Source organism: Bufo bufo, chromosome 3, assembly GCF_905171765.1.
Source record: "Bufo bufo chromosome 3, aBufBuf1.1, whole genome shotgun sequence".
In the NCBI taxonomy this organism is placed as follows: domain Eukaryota; kingdom Metazoa; phylum Chordata; class Amphibia; order Anura; family Bufonidae; genus Bufo; species Bufo bufo.
The window spans coordinates 662,461,027-662,473,886 of NC_053391.1; the positions used below are offsets into that span (position 1 = coordinate 662,461,027).

The following is a 12,860-nucleotide window of genomic DNA, read 5'->3' on the forward strand; positions in this document are numbered from 1 at the left end:
AAGCAAAAGTGACCACCCTGAATCTGCTGAGGGTTGGTAATAGTATATTTCCCCCACAATGGAAATTCTCTGACCAAATTTCAAGGCTATGTCTACCATCGTAACCAACATACCTTCGGTCGATTCAAAAGAAGTAGGAAGCAGAAAATATGACTGCAGGGTCAGACTACACAAGGTGTGTTTGTAGTCTGTAACCATGGAGACATATAGGTCTCCATAGTCACTGCAGAGACAAAACGGTAGGAAATTTTTAACCAGAACTATTTGCAAAGTTGCTTCACTTCCTATTTTAGATGTATCGAGGCAATGACATAGCACCGGCACCTGACTTTACAGCACACAGACAAGCATTGAGCGGCTCAAAGACCCCTCCAAAAGTTGCAGCTCACCACCAAATTTCCATCCACTTCTACTGGGAGATGACATCTGTAGGACTACAATGCAAGCACGCCAAGACACCCTGACACAGTCCAGCAGCTCTGAAGCCAAACTCCCAAATATCTCCACATCTGTAAACCCTCAATGGTGCATCCCCCACCTGGACCCGACACCAAGCCGTCAGGGTGTGAACATCTGCAGCGACAGGCACGTGCCAGCCAGGCGGCGGGGTGATGAACCAAATATTTCTGCCCCGTGTTAATGGATGGATGAGGGCAAATCACCTGGATATGGCAGAAGCGGGGCTTATGTAGGAATAGAAATTGCATAGCAGAAGAGACAAGTAATACTGATATAGCAGAGCTGATTTTGTCATGGGCCCTATTCATCAACACAACGATGCCAGCTTGCATGCGACACACCATATTAATCAAATGGGCATCATGGGCAACTATTTCAGAGACCTATTCCACCCCATGGTGCCCCTGGCTCATTTCAATAACTGCATCCTATTGCCCAATCCGGGAGGTACATACTGGGGTGCCAGCTTCAGTACCTGTACCCCAATATTACATTACTACTATAATAACACCCACGACAGAGAATCTGTAGCTGGAGGTGTCCCTAGATTATTCTTCAATAGACCCCTGGCATTTCCTCAGCCGCTCTACCCCCTGGCATTCGGCTGTATCCTTGTCTGACCCTGTAATACAAGCCCTCCGCTCTGGCTCACAGTGGGGGTCCCAAACAGCGGAGTTCCTCTATAATGTCCATATGCAAAAACAACTCCTTCAAGTTCGTCCTGTGATACCCAGTGTGGATTGTCTGCACCTCCCTGGCACCGGGCGCCACAAGCAGCTACATCCCTGCTGGCAGCAGAGGAGAGGTGCCAGGGCATTTTATGTAGGAGGAATGGTCATGGCAAGAAGGAGGAGGGTAATAATACTAACGCTGGAGAAAGGTGCCAGCGCGGTGCAAGGAACGACCAAAATCATAGGTGCGAGGATAGAAATCGGCAATTCTCCAGCACCTGAGCAGAAAGGATATAACGACTGGTATAAGAGGCGCCAATGCACATCCGAGTAATAATATTATTACTGCGGATAATAAAGATACTACAGATATTACTAATATTAAGACACAGAGGTGCCAATGTGTGGTACAATAAAAAACAACACAATGATAGTAGTAAAAAAATATAATAATACATATAATAAAGATACTATTATTACTATTTAGATATAGAAGTGCCAATGCTTGCTATAATAAAAAATAAATAATAGTAGTAATAATACTAATTATAATAATACAAATATATATACCAATGATGCCAGGGCATAGCCTAACAATAAATAACACAATAATAGTAGTAAAAGTAATAATATAAAGATAAAAGCCCTGCGGCATATTCTATAGAAGTGAGAGTAATAATAATACCATAGGTGCCAATGCATACTCTAACAGTAAAGAACACAATGCTAGTAGTAATAATACTTCATCACACTACATATGACACGGATACTACACACTAGTAATAGTGGGGCACTGATAATGTTACCAGTGAGGGGCCTGGCAGGAGGTGGCACTGATCTGATGCTGGCACCCCGCACACTACTTTCTCCTTACCTCTCACACCAGTCCCAGCAGGCAGAAGGTCGGGGGGCGGCCGGGGGGCTCAGCATGGTCCCGTCACAGCCGGCAGTGTGCGCTGCACTCCGGAGCCCTGCACCAACAATCAGCCCCATTCACTGGAATGAGAGGAATGTGCGAGCGCCGCCGGGTCCTAGAGCCGAGACCACGCTTATCTGCCTCTCGCCCTGGGTCCTAGTGCCGGCGGTCACCGAAACAAGATCTTAGCGACTGCGAGGTAGAACTGCACAGGGTCCTACTGCCCGGCGATGTGTGCACTGAGAAGAATCTGATGGGTGGTGTGACTCTCCGGGTCCTAGAGCCGACTTTACATAAAATACTTGGAACTACCCTTTCCTCTCTGCAACATAACATGCAGATTATGTCCTGAAACTGCACCCATCAGCATAGCAATCAGAATGTAGGGAGTAATAATGTCCATTACTACTGAGCAGGACGGTTTAAAGGGGAAGTCACCTGTAAAGGACAATATGGCTGCCTGTTCCTCAGTTTTCAAGTCTGCAGGATAAGGCCTCATGCACGCGACAGTATTTTTTCACGGTCCGCAAAACGGGGTTCCGTTGTTTCGTGATCCTTTTCCGTTTTTTTTCCCGTGTGTCTTCCTTGATTTTTGGAGGATCACCAGACATGAAAAGTGGGAAAAAAATCTAAGTCAAGTTTGACTTGAAAATGATAGGAAAAAAACGGACACGGATCTCGGAGGCGGATGACAATCTTGTGTGTTTTTCACGGACCCATTGACTTGAATGGGTCCGCGAACCGTTGTCCGTTAAAAAATAGGACAGGTCATATTTTTTTCACGGACTGGAAGCACGGATCACGGACACGGATGACAAACGGTGCATTTTCCGAGTTTTCAACGGACCCATTGAAAGTCAATGGGTCCGCAGAAAATCACGGAAAACGGAACAACGGACACGGATGCACACAACGGTCGTGTGCATGAGGCCTTATACTGCACTATGCCAATTATCTATCTATTTATGTCTATGTATCTATCCCATATTTATTCATCTTTCTATCTATCCATCTAATTATCTATCTATCTATCTATCTATCTATCTATCTATCTATCTATCTATCTATCTATCCATCCTTCTATGTCCTCCCTTCTTCTCTATGTAGTACAGACCAGCCCATCCCCTGCGGAGCAGATCACAGCCGCACATCAGGTTGGCGCTGCCGCCAGATCCCGTGCCGCCTGGCCACCGCTTCCCGGTGATTTTCTGAATTACAAGGATTACCCGGCCCCAGGGCCAGCGCTTCCATAGAGGCAATGGGGGCAATTGCCCCCGGGCCCCCTAATCCTTAGGGGCCCCCCCGCGCCAGCCCGCAACTAACTAGGCAGGCAGGACAGTCAGTGTCACACGGAGATGAGCGCTTCCATTATGGAAGCACTCATCTCCAGTCATCTGTATCGCCGTCCTCAGGACAGCGATACAGATGGATGTGCAGTGGGGCAGGGGAGGGAGAGGTGTGTCCCCCTTCCCCTTCCTCTGATAGGCTCAGGCACTAGGCCGGCAGCCTATCAGAGGCCAGCGCAGGCGGCTCAATGACGTCATCGCGCTGCCTGAGCCCTGAGCCGTACAGCGCGGGACACAGGCTGGAAGAGGCCTGCATCGCATCGCTGACATGGAGGTAAGTATAAGTGTTGGGGGGCTCAGGCTACTGGCATATGATCATGGGGGGCTCAGGCTACTGGCATATGATCATGGGGGGCTCAGGCTACTGGCACATGATCGGGGGGGCCTATGGCTACTGGGACATGATAGGGGGGCCCTATGGCTACTGGCACATGATAGGGGGGGTCCTATGGCTACTGGCACATGTTGATGGGGGGCTGAGGCTACTGGCACATGATAGGGGGGCTGAGGCTACTGCCACATGATATAGGGGGGGCTCTGGCTACTGCCACATGATATAGGGGGGGTCTCTGGCTACTGGCACATGATATAGGGGGGTCTCTGGCTACTGGCACATGATATAGGGGGGTCCCTGGCTACTGGCACATGATATAGGGGGGTCCCTGGCTACTGGCACATGATATAGGGGGGTCCCTGGCTACTGGCACATGATATAGGGGGGTCCCTGGCTACTGGCACATGATATAGGGGGGTCCCTGGCTACTGGCACATGATATAGGGGGGTCCCTGGCTACTGGCACATGATATAGGGGGGTCCCTGGCTACTGGCACATGATATAGGGGGGTCCCTGGCTACTGGCACATGATATAGGGGGGTCCCTGGCTACTGGCACATGATATAGGGGGGTCACTGGCTACTGGCACATGATATAGGGGGGTCCCTGGCTACTGGCACATGATATAGGGGGGTCACTGGCTACTGGCACATGATATAGGGGGGTCCCTGGCTACTGGCACATGATATAGGGGGGTCACTGGCTACTGGCACATGATATAGGGGGGTCCCTGGCTACTGGCACGTGATGGGGGTCCCTGGCTACTGGCACATGATATAGGGAGGGCTATTGTTACTGACACATGATGGTGGGGGGGCTCTTATTACTGGCACATTATTGGTGGGCACTATAGGGGCATCTACTGAGGCGACAAAGAACGGTTATTTTATATGGGGGGCTCTGTATAGGGGCATTTTATACTGGGACACATTATGGTGGGTACTATGGGGTCATCTACGAGGGCACTGAGAAGGGGTATTTTATACTTACAAATTATGGGGGACACTGAGGGCATCTACTGGGGCACTATATATGGGGCATTTTATACTGGTACATTATGGGGGGCACTAGGAGGGAGGGGGGAGAGGAGCACTATGGGGGCATTTACTGGGGGCACTATATAGGGGTATTTTATACTGGGACATTATGGGGGCACTATGGGGACATTACAAGGGGGTATTTTTTGCACATTATAAGGAGAATTATTACTACTGGGGGGGGGGGGGGGGGCTTTATTACTCCCCCATGGTATGACCCCCTAGTAGCAGCACCGGCCTCTCCCTGCTCTGCTATCCCTCTGCCCCTTCTCCAAATCCTTATTATGAAATCTTTCTCATTAGGATAAAACACAACATCAGCTCCACCGAGCCCCCGGCTAAGTGTTGAAGTGGTTTCCGAGATCCCCAAGGGCCAAGCCACGTAATTGTAAGTTTTCATGTGAAATATGTTTGTTATACACATATAGCCTACACTGTGCCACACAATATACAGTATACCGCTACACTGTGCCCCACAATATACAGTATACCGCTACACTGTGCCCCACAATATACAGTATACCGCTACACTGTGCCACACAATATACAGTATACCGCTACACTGTGCCACACAATATACAGTATACCGCTACACTGTGCCACACAATATACAGTATACCGCTACACTGTGCCCCACAATATACAGTATACCGCTACACTGTGCCACACAATATACAGTATACCGCTACACTGTGCCCCACAATATACAGTATACCGCTACACTGTGCCCCACAATATACAGTATACCGCTACACTGTGCCCCACAATATACAGTTTCTTCTGTAAAAGTCATCAAGTGTCATGGGTGGGGGGGGGGGGGGGGGCCTTATTGTTTTTCGCCCGAGGGCCCCATTTCACCTTGAACACTGGAAGGGGCAGCTGGAAGGGGATTTCACCTCTGAACACTAATAATAACAGGTCCAAATCAGTGTTCTGATTAATTACTTAACATATTTTCTAGAAATCAGAGCACCTTGTAGGACACAGCTAGATAAGTTGTGCCTACCTGCATCCACCGCTAGAGGGCGCCTAGGAGCTCACTGCATACTGTATTTTTTGCAGTGTTGAATGCATACATAGTATACAGTAAGCTCTTAAACTCCCCTACTGGCGGTTGCAGGTAATGTCATATAACTCTATGCAGGGAATTCGGAGCTCTGTATCAGAAAAAATGAGCTCTGACCACTATAAAGATATATATTAAAGGGATTATCCCATGACTGATGTAAAAAATGAAATCGGACGTCATATAGTACAGGACAATCTCTCTGTAGCTAGAACCAGCCCTGTACCTCACATGGATCCAGAGATCTGCACATTCATTGTTTCAATTGCTCTGCTAGAGTTATTTGAGGCTGGGAGCTCAAGGGACGTGTCCTTTCTGCTGTAGCTCTTTGCTTATAACTGTAACTGGTGGCAGTTGAAGATTTAAACTGAGAGTGTGCGACCACCTCTGTGTGGTGGACAAGAAATAAGTAAAAGAACGAACAGCAGGTGGCGCTGTACAGATACATTTTATTGAATAGCTCACTGGCTAGACTACATTTTTAATGACAAGCAGTTACAGAAGTATTCAGATCCAGGGGCTGGTTTGAAAAATGTAGAATATGTTTGTGGCACAACCCCTTTAAGATATTAAACAGCAAAGGATTTGGATCTCAAAATAACATGGAGGGGAAGGTTTCCTTTAACTTCACTAGTTAGTGAAGCTGCTGTGAAATGTTCTCACCTTCATACGAGGTCACATTGTGATTGTGCTGAGCCTGCAAATGTCTTCATTATGTCAGGTCTGTGTGTCATTCCCTGCAAGGAGCCAGATGTCTCCTCAGCCTCTGACTGTTCCTCATGCTGACTCAGTGTCGTCTGTGTTTCTGTCCTCCGTCACACAACATGAAGGGGTCCATTTGGGATCTGTCCTCACCATTCCCAACGGCAGTCCCATAACTGGAAGGACACAGCCCTTTGGTCAGTGTGATCACTCCAGCTCAAGTGATAAGCGCTCCTCTAATGCACTTTACGGCTCTAGTAGTTGGTAACGGACCCATGACCACCAGAGCCCAGGAGTCTCGATCACCCTCAGCTCACCCGTGGGAATAATAATTGGCTCTGCTATCATTCAGTCTGCATTGACATTGTCTAAAGTCTGCTATCTGAATCCAAGTCAATACATATTTCTAGTTTCTTAGTCCTTCTCCCAATCACAACTGCAGTGACCCAGCGGATCACCGCTAAAGAGTGAAATATTGTCTAAGCACGCTAATGTTAAAGTATTCTCTTTTACTTCTGCACTGTGAATCCCTAATGGTTATATATTGGCAACAAATAGTTGGCTTTTTTTTTTTTTTTTCCAGTGCAGGTTTTCTGGTCGATGGGCTGGTCCCACCCCTGGTTACAGATTCTTAGCTGAGCAGGCCTAGAGCTAGGACGTGATTTTGGTGAGCTGCAAGCAACTATACCTAGTCCAGGGAACCTTTATCCCTGAGACTGAAAGCTGCCAGAGAAGCAACTGAGAGACCTCCCCCGAGAGAAAGAGAACGGACATTTACAGATGGTTGAGAACCAAGGCCGTGCAGGCACAAAGACAGTAAGGAAAAGCTCGTTTTTGGCAACAGGCCTTACATTGCATGTGGAAATGGTTAATAGCCTACGGCGCCACTCATACTTTTGACGACATGTTGGCCATCTGATCTGGGATCAGTATCCCGCAGCCTGGGCACTGCAGAAAGAGTTAATGAGAATGGAATTGCACGCCTGTGGTTATTTGGGAAGACTGCAAAGTGTATCCAGACAGAGAGACTCAGGGAGGACTACTACTACCATCATTGCTACTGCCTATACTGGGATATACCGCAGTACTGTGCCTATTGCTGTTATATGTGCTGCAACTCCTATCATCTATTCAGTTAAGTATAGAGAGACTTTATTACTGGTTATTACTGGTTATTGACTCCACCATCCATCCTCCGGCCTCGCACCCTGCCAACCACCCACCATCAAGGGCACCCCAACTACCACCAGGCAGGGGCCCCCAAGAAGCCCACACTGTGCCCTGAGAGAAGAAAGGATGCTCCCTCCGATCATTGCAAGTGTCCAGGGTTTTCACTGCCACCATGAGAGCTAGCAACCCCATCATTGTCACTGTCACAACCACTCTCCTCCTCCTGTTCTCCCCTCCTGGGCTCGCTGCACACCCAAAGCTGCATTCAGAATTCAGCTGCAGATAGACAGCCATATAACTCCATATAACGCCATATAACTCCATATAATGCCATATAACGCCATATAACTCCATATAACGCCATATAACTCCATATAATGCCATATAACGCCATATAACGCCATATAACGCCATATAACTCCATATAACGCCATATAACTCCATATAACGCCATATAACGCCATATAACGCCATATAACTCCATATAACGCCATATAACTCCATATAACGCCATATAACGCCATATAACGCCATATAACTCCATATAACGCCATATAACGCCATATAACTCCATATAACTCCATATAACGCCATATAACGCCATATAACTCCATATAACTCCATATAACACCATATAACGCCATATAACGCCATATAACGCCATATAACTCCATATAACGCCATATAACTCCATATAACTCCATATAACGCCATATAACGCCATATAACTCCATATAACTCCATATAACGCCATATAACGCCATATAACGCCATATAACTCCATATAACGCCATATAACGCCATATAACGCCATATAACTCCATATAACGCCATATAATTCCATATAACGCCATATAACGCCATATAACGCCATATAACTCCATATAACGCCATATAACTCCATATAACGCCATATAACGCCATATAACTCCATATAACGCCATATAACTCCATATAACTCCATATAACTCCATATAACGCCATATAACTCCATATAACTCCATATAACTCCATATAACGCCATATAACTCCATATAACGCCATATAACTCCATATAACTCCATATAACGCCATATAACGCCATATAACTCCATATAACGCCGTATAACTCCATATAACTCCATATAACTCCATATAACTCCATATAACGCCATATAACTCCATATAACTCCATATAACTCCATATAACGCCATATAACTCCATATAACGCCATATAACTCCATATAACGCCATATAACGCCATATAACGCCATATAACTCCATATAACGCCGTATAACTCCATATAACTCCATATAACTCCATATAACGCCATATAACTCCATATAACTCCATATAACTCCATATAACGCCATATAACTCCATATAACGCCATATAACTCCATATAATGCCATATAACGCCATATAATGCCATATAACGCCATATAACTCCATATAACGCCATATAACTCCATATAATGCCATATAACGCCATATAACGCCATATAACTCCATATAACGCCATATAACTCCATATAACGCCATATAACGCCATATAACGCCATATAACTCCATATAACGCCATATAACTCCATATAACGCCATATAACGCCATATAACTCCATATAACGCCATATAACGCCATATAACTCCATATAACTCCATATAACGCCATATAACGCCATATAACTCCATATAACGCCATATAACGCCATATAACTCCATATAACGCCATATAACGCCATATAACGCCATATAACTCCATATAACGCCATATAACTCCATATAACGCCATATAACGCCATATAACTCCATATAACTCCATATAACGCCATATAACGCCATATAACGCTATATAACTCCATATAACGCCATATAACGCCATATAACTCCATATAACGCCATATAACTCCATATAACGCCATATAACGCCATATAACTCCATATAACGCCATATAACGCCATATAACGCCATATAACTCCATATAACGCCATATAACGCCATATAACGCCATATAACTCCATATAACGCCATATAACGCCATATAACGCCATATAACGCCATATAACTCCATATAACGCCGTATAACTCCATATAACTCCATATAACTCCATATAACGCCATATAACTCCATATAACTCCATATAACTCCATATAACGCCATATAACTCCATATAACTCCATATAACGCCATATAACGCCATATAACGCCATATAACTCCGTATAACGCCGTATAACTCCATATAACTCCATATAACTCCATATAACTCCATATAACTCCATATAACGCCATATAACGCCATATAACGCCATATAACTCCATATAACGCCGTATAACTCCATATAACTCCATATAACTCCATATAACTCCATATAACGCCATATAACTCCATATAACTCCATATAACTCCATATAACGCCATATAACTCCATATAACTCCATATAACGCCATATAACGCCATATAACGCCGTATAACTCCGTATAACGCCGTATAACTCCATATAACTCCATATAACGCCATATAACTCCATATAACGCCATATAACTCCACTGCTGCTGTAAAATTAGTTTTCCAGGATTGGATAAAAGGGTCTGTCTGTTTGGTTTTGCAGGTCAGCCCTATTCACTTGGAGGAGGTGCAATACCAGGTTCAACCCACGGGCAGACGTGGCCAAGGGGCGTAACAAGTAACCAGGGGCCCCATTCCACCACGACCACTATCAACAACATCGTTAGAAAAGCTTATAAATGGTCACCCTAATGCACAAGGCTAAGGCACATATCTGATGTCATAGCACAAGGATGATGCACATAGTGATGTCACAGTACAGGGATAATGCACATAGTGATATAATAATAGGGGAATAATGCGCACAGTGAAGGATAGTACATACATTGATGCCACAATATTGGCATAATACACACAGTGATGTCACAACACATAATAAAGGCGGCGATGTCATAGTACAGGATTTGTGTACTCAGTGATGTCACATATGATGTCACAGAACAGGAATAATGTAGTGATGTCACAGTACAAGAAAAATGCAAAAAGTAACACCAAGCAGAAGAAGTAACCTTGAGGATCCATAATAAAACTTAGAATGAGGAAATTTTCCACTGCCTTTAATGTATATTTTATCACTAATTGCACCTTATGTCTGATTGGAAATGGGCCCCCTTAGTTGTTGGGCCCCTAGCAACTGCCCTGATAGAGACACCCATGGATGTTGTGCTGGTCCTGGAAAATAAAATCTGATTGAGTTTTTCTTTCTTCACACGTGTCTGTAACTAGGACCTTTCAGGGTTCAATTCCATGATGGGATGTCCTGGACCTTAATAATCTAGGCACGAATGTGGCCCTTGGGTTTCTTATCCTGCTGCAATCCCTGCCCCTCTCTGCAGGGGGCGCCAGCTTATATTGATATCCTTAGGTGATACTTGTATGGACAGCAAGACAAAAATGGTGGCGCTGCACCTTAAAGAGCTGTTGGGCGACAGCTACCTCTTTTCTACCCACCCCATACGCGCACACTCTGCTGAGTATGCATGTGTTCTCAATAGGGATAGTGGTATAACCCCCTCACCACTCACCTCTGGCGGCAACTTTTCTCCCTTAAAGGGGTTGTCTCACCTCGGTATGTGACATTTATTTTGTGTGAAATGGTATTATAAGAACCTTACTAAATTACGTTCAATGCAGCAGTGGTGGCCGCTCTTGTACATTAACATAAAATTGACATGCTTTCTGGTAGCTAGGAGCGTGCATAGACTCACACGCATGCGCAGTAGCTCCCGTCCTATCTCCTCTCGCAGTGGCTTCCTTCCCCGGCCCTTTCGTACATCGCCATTGTTCCTCCGAGCCAACCGAGGCTGCAATTGAATAATGAGCGCGCACACAGGCAAGGGGGGGGGGGGGATTATAGTGTCCCTGCGCCGCTTGCCTGCGCTGCCAGTCACACTATGAGGCATTGCCCCCTAGAGCGATGAAAGTCCAGGCCTGCAGCGCTAAATAAAGGAGGTGAAATGACCCCCATTTAAAAAAAGAAAAGGATCAGGCATGTTGGATTTCAACCAAGAGAGTCTGGACGCCCAATATACAGTATATTAGATGGTAGGCCAGTCTCGCGAAATCCACGGGATTGCCTGACATTCATACAATATCTTTGAGGTTTGACCGGTGTATAAAGTTTTATCTGTGATATTAACTCATATTCACCCCCCAAAAAAACTCCCGTATAACAGATCAGAAGTATCTGACACGTGAACTCTTTCGAGCAGGATCCTGCCTCCCGTTGAATCCCTAGCCTTTCTATGTATTACGGGACTCTGTCCAATACTAGTAGTTCATCTATGAATCAGATGAGATTTCCCGTCACTACTCAAGTCCAGGGTTTTATAGCCGTGAAGGTTTCATCCAGTTCACAATTTTCCATAGAGACAAGTGTAAGGACTGCCTCTCCCCCGCGCCGGAGAGTGAGCAAAGTGAACAAAAGACAGTATGTGGGGGGAAAATAAAGTCTCGGCGTCGTCTCGGCACATCTGTTTTTAATATCTGGTTTCCAGAAAGTTGGTTGGCCTGTAATATCATGACCTGTTCCTCTGCTGGCCTGTTCCGTACAGAGCCATGGCCGTATACTGTACAATTATTGGTTCTCCGAGGCTCATCCAGCTGAAGATTAGATTACAAGAGAGAAAAACAGCTGTCGGCGCGATACCAACGCCATTTTATTCCGGATTATGTCGTCTTAAAGGGCGGATCAGCATTAAATGTAAAATACTTAAAAAGCTGCAGTAATCCCAGATTGATCTTCTCCTTGCCCTAAATCACGTGAGCGGGTCACGAGGAGAGACCTCTTAGAGTCAGAGATGGCTGCGAATCATGTTCCGGTCAGGTATAAAAATGTCAATATTTGTTAAGATCTACAATCTTACCCACAGGGGGCGGTATAGTAAGACTTTGTGGAAACTCGTCTCTTGTTCATACTTGTTGCACTTTGCGGGACGGAACGGGCTGCCCATAATAGAAATGCCTATTCTTGTCCGCAAAACGGAGAAGAATTAGACATGTTCGATATATCTTTTTTGCGACCCCACTGAATGGAGCCACGGATGCGGACAGCATAAGGAGTGCTGTCCGCATCTTTTGCAGCTCCATTGAAATGAATGGGTTCA

General features: G+C 45.5%; 1 protein-coding gene across 2 annotated transcripts in view; it reads right to left on the bottom strand.

The window, feature by feature from the left end:
• The window catches only part of AMOTL1 (angiomotin like 1), a 107,606-nt gene that overhangs the window by 62,135 nt on the left and 32,611 nt on the right, over positions 1-12,860 (bottom strand). The window contains exon 1 of one of the 2 annotated variants that reach the window (XM_040426322.1): positions 2,005-2,133. The exons of the other annotated variant lie outside the window; for it this stretch is intronic. The gene's annotated coding sequence lies outside the window, so the exon portion shown is untranslated. Of the gene's footprint in view, positions 1-2,004; positions 2,134-12,860 lie in introns of those variants that run through there. 2 annotated transcript variants of the gene reach the window in all.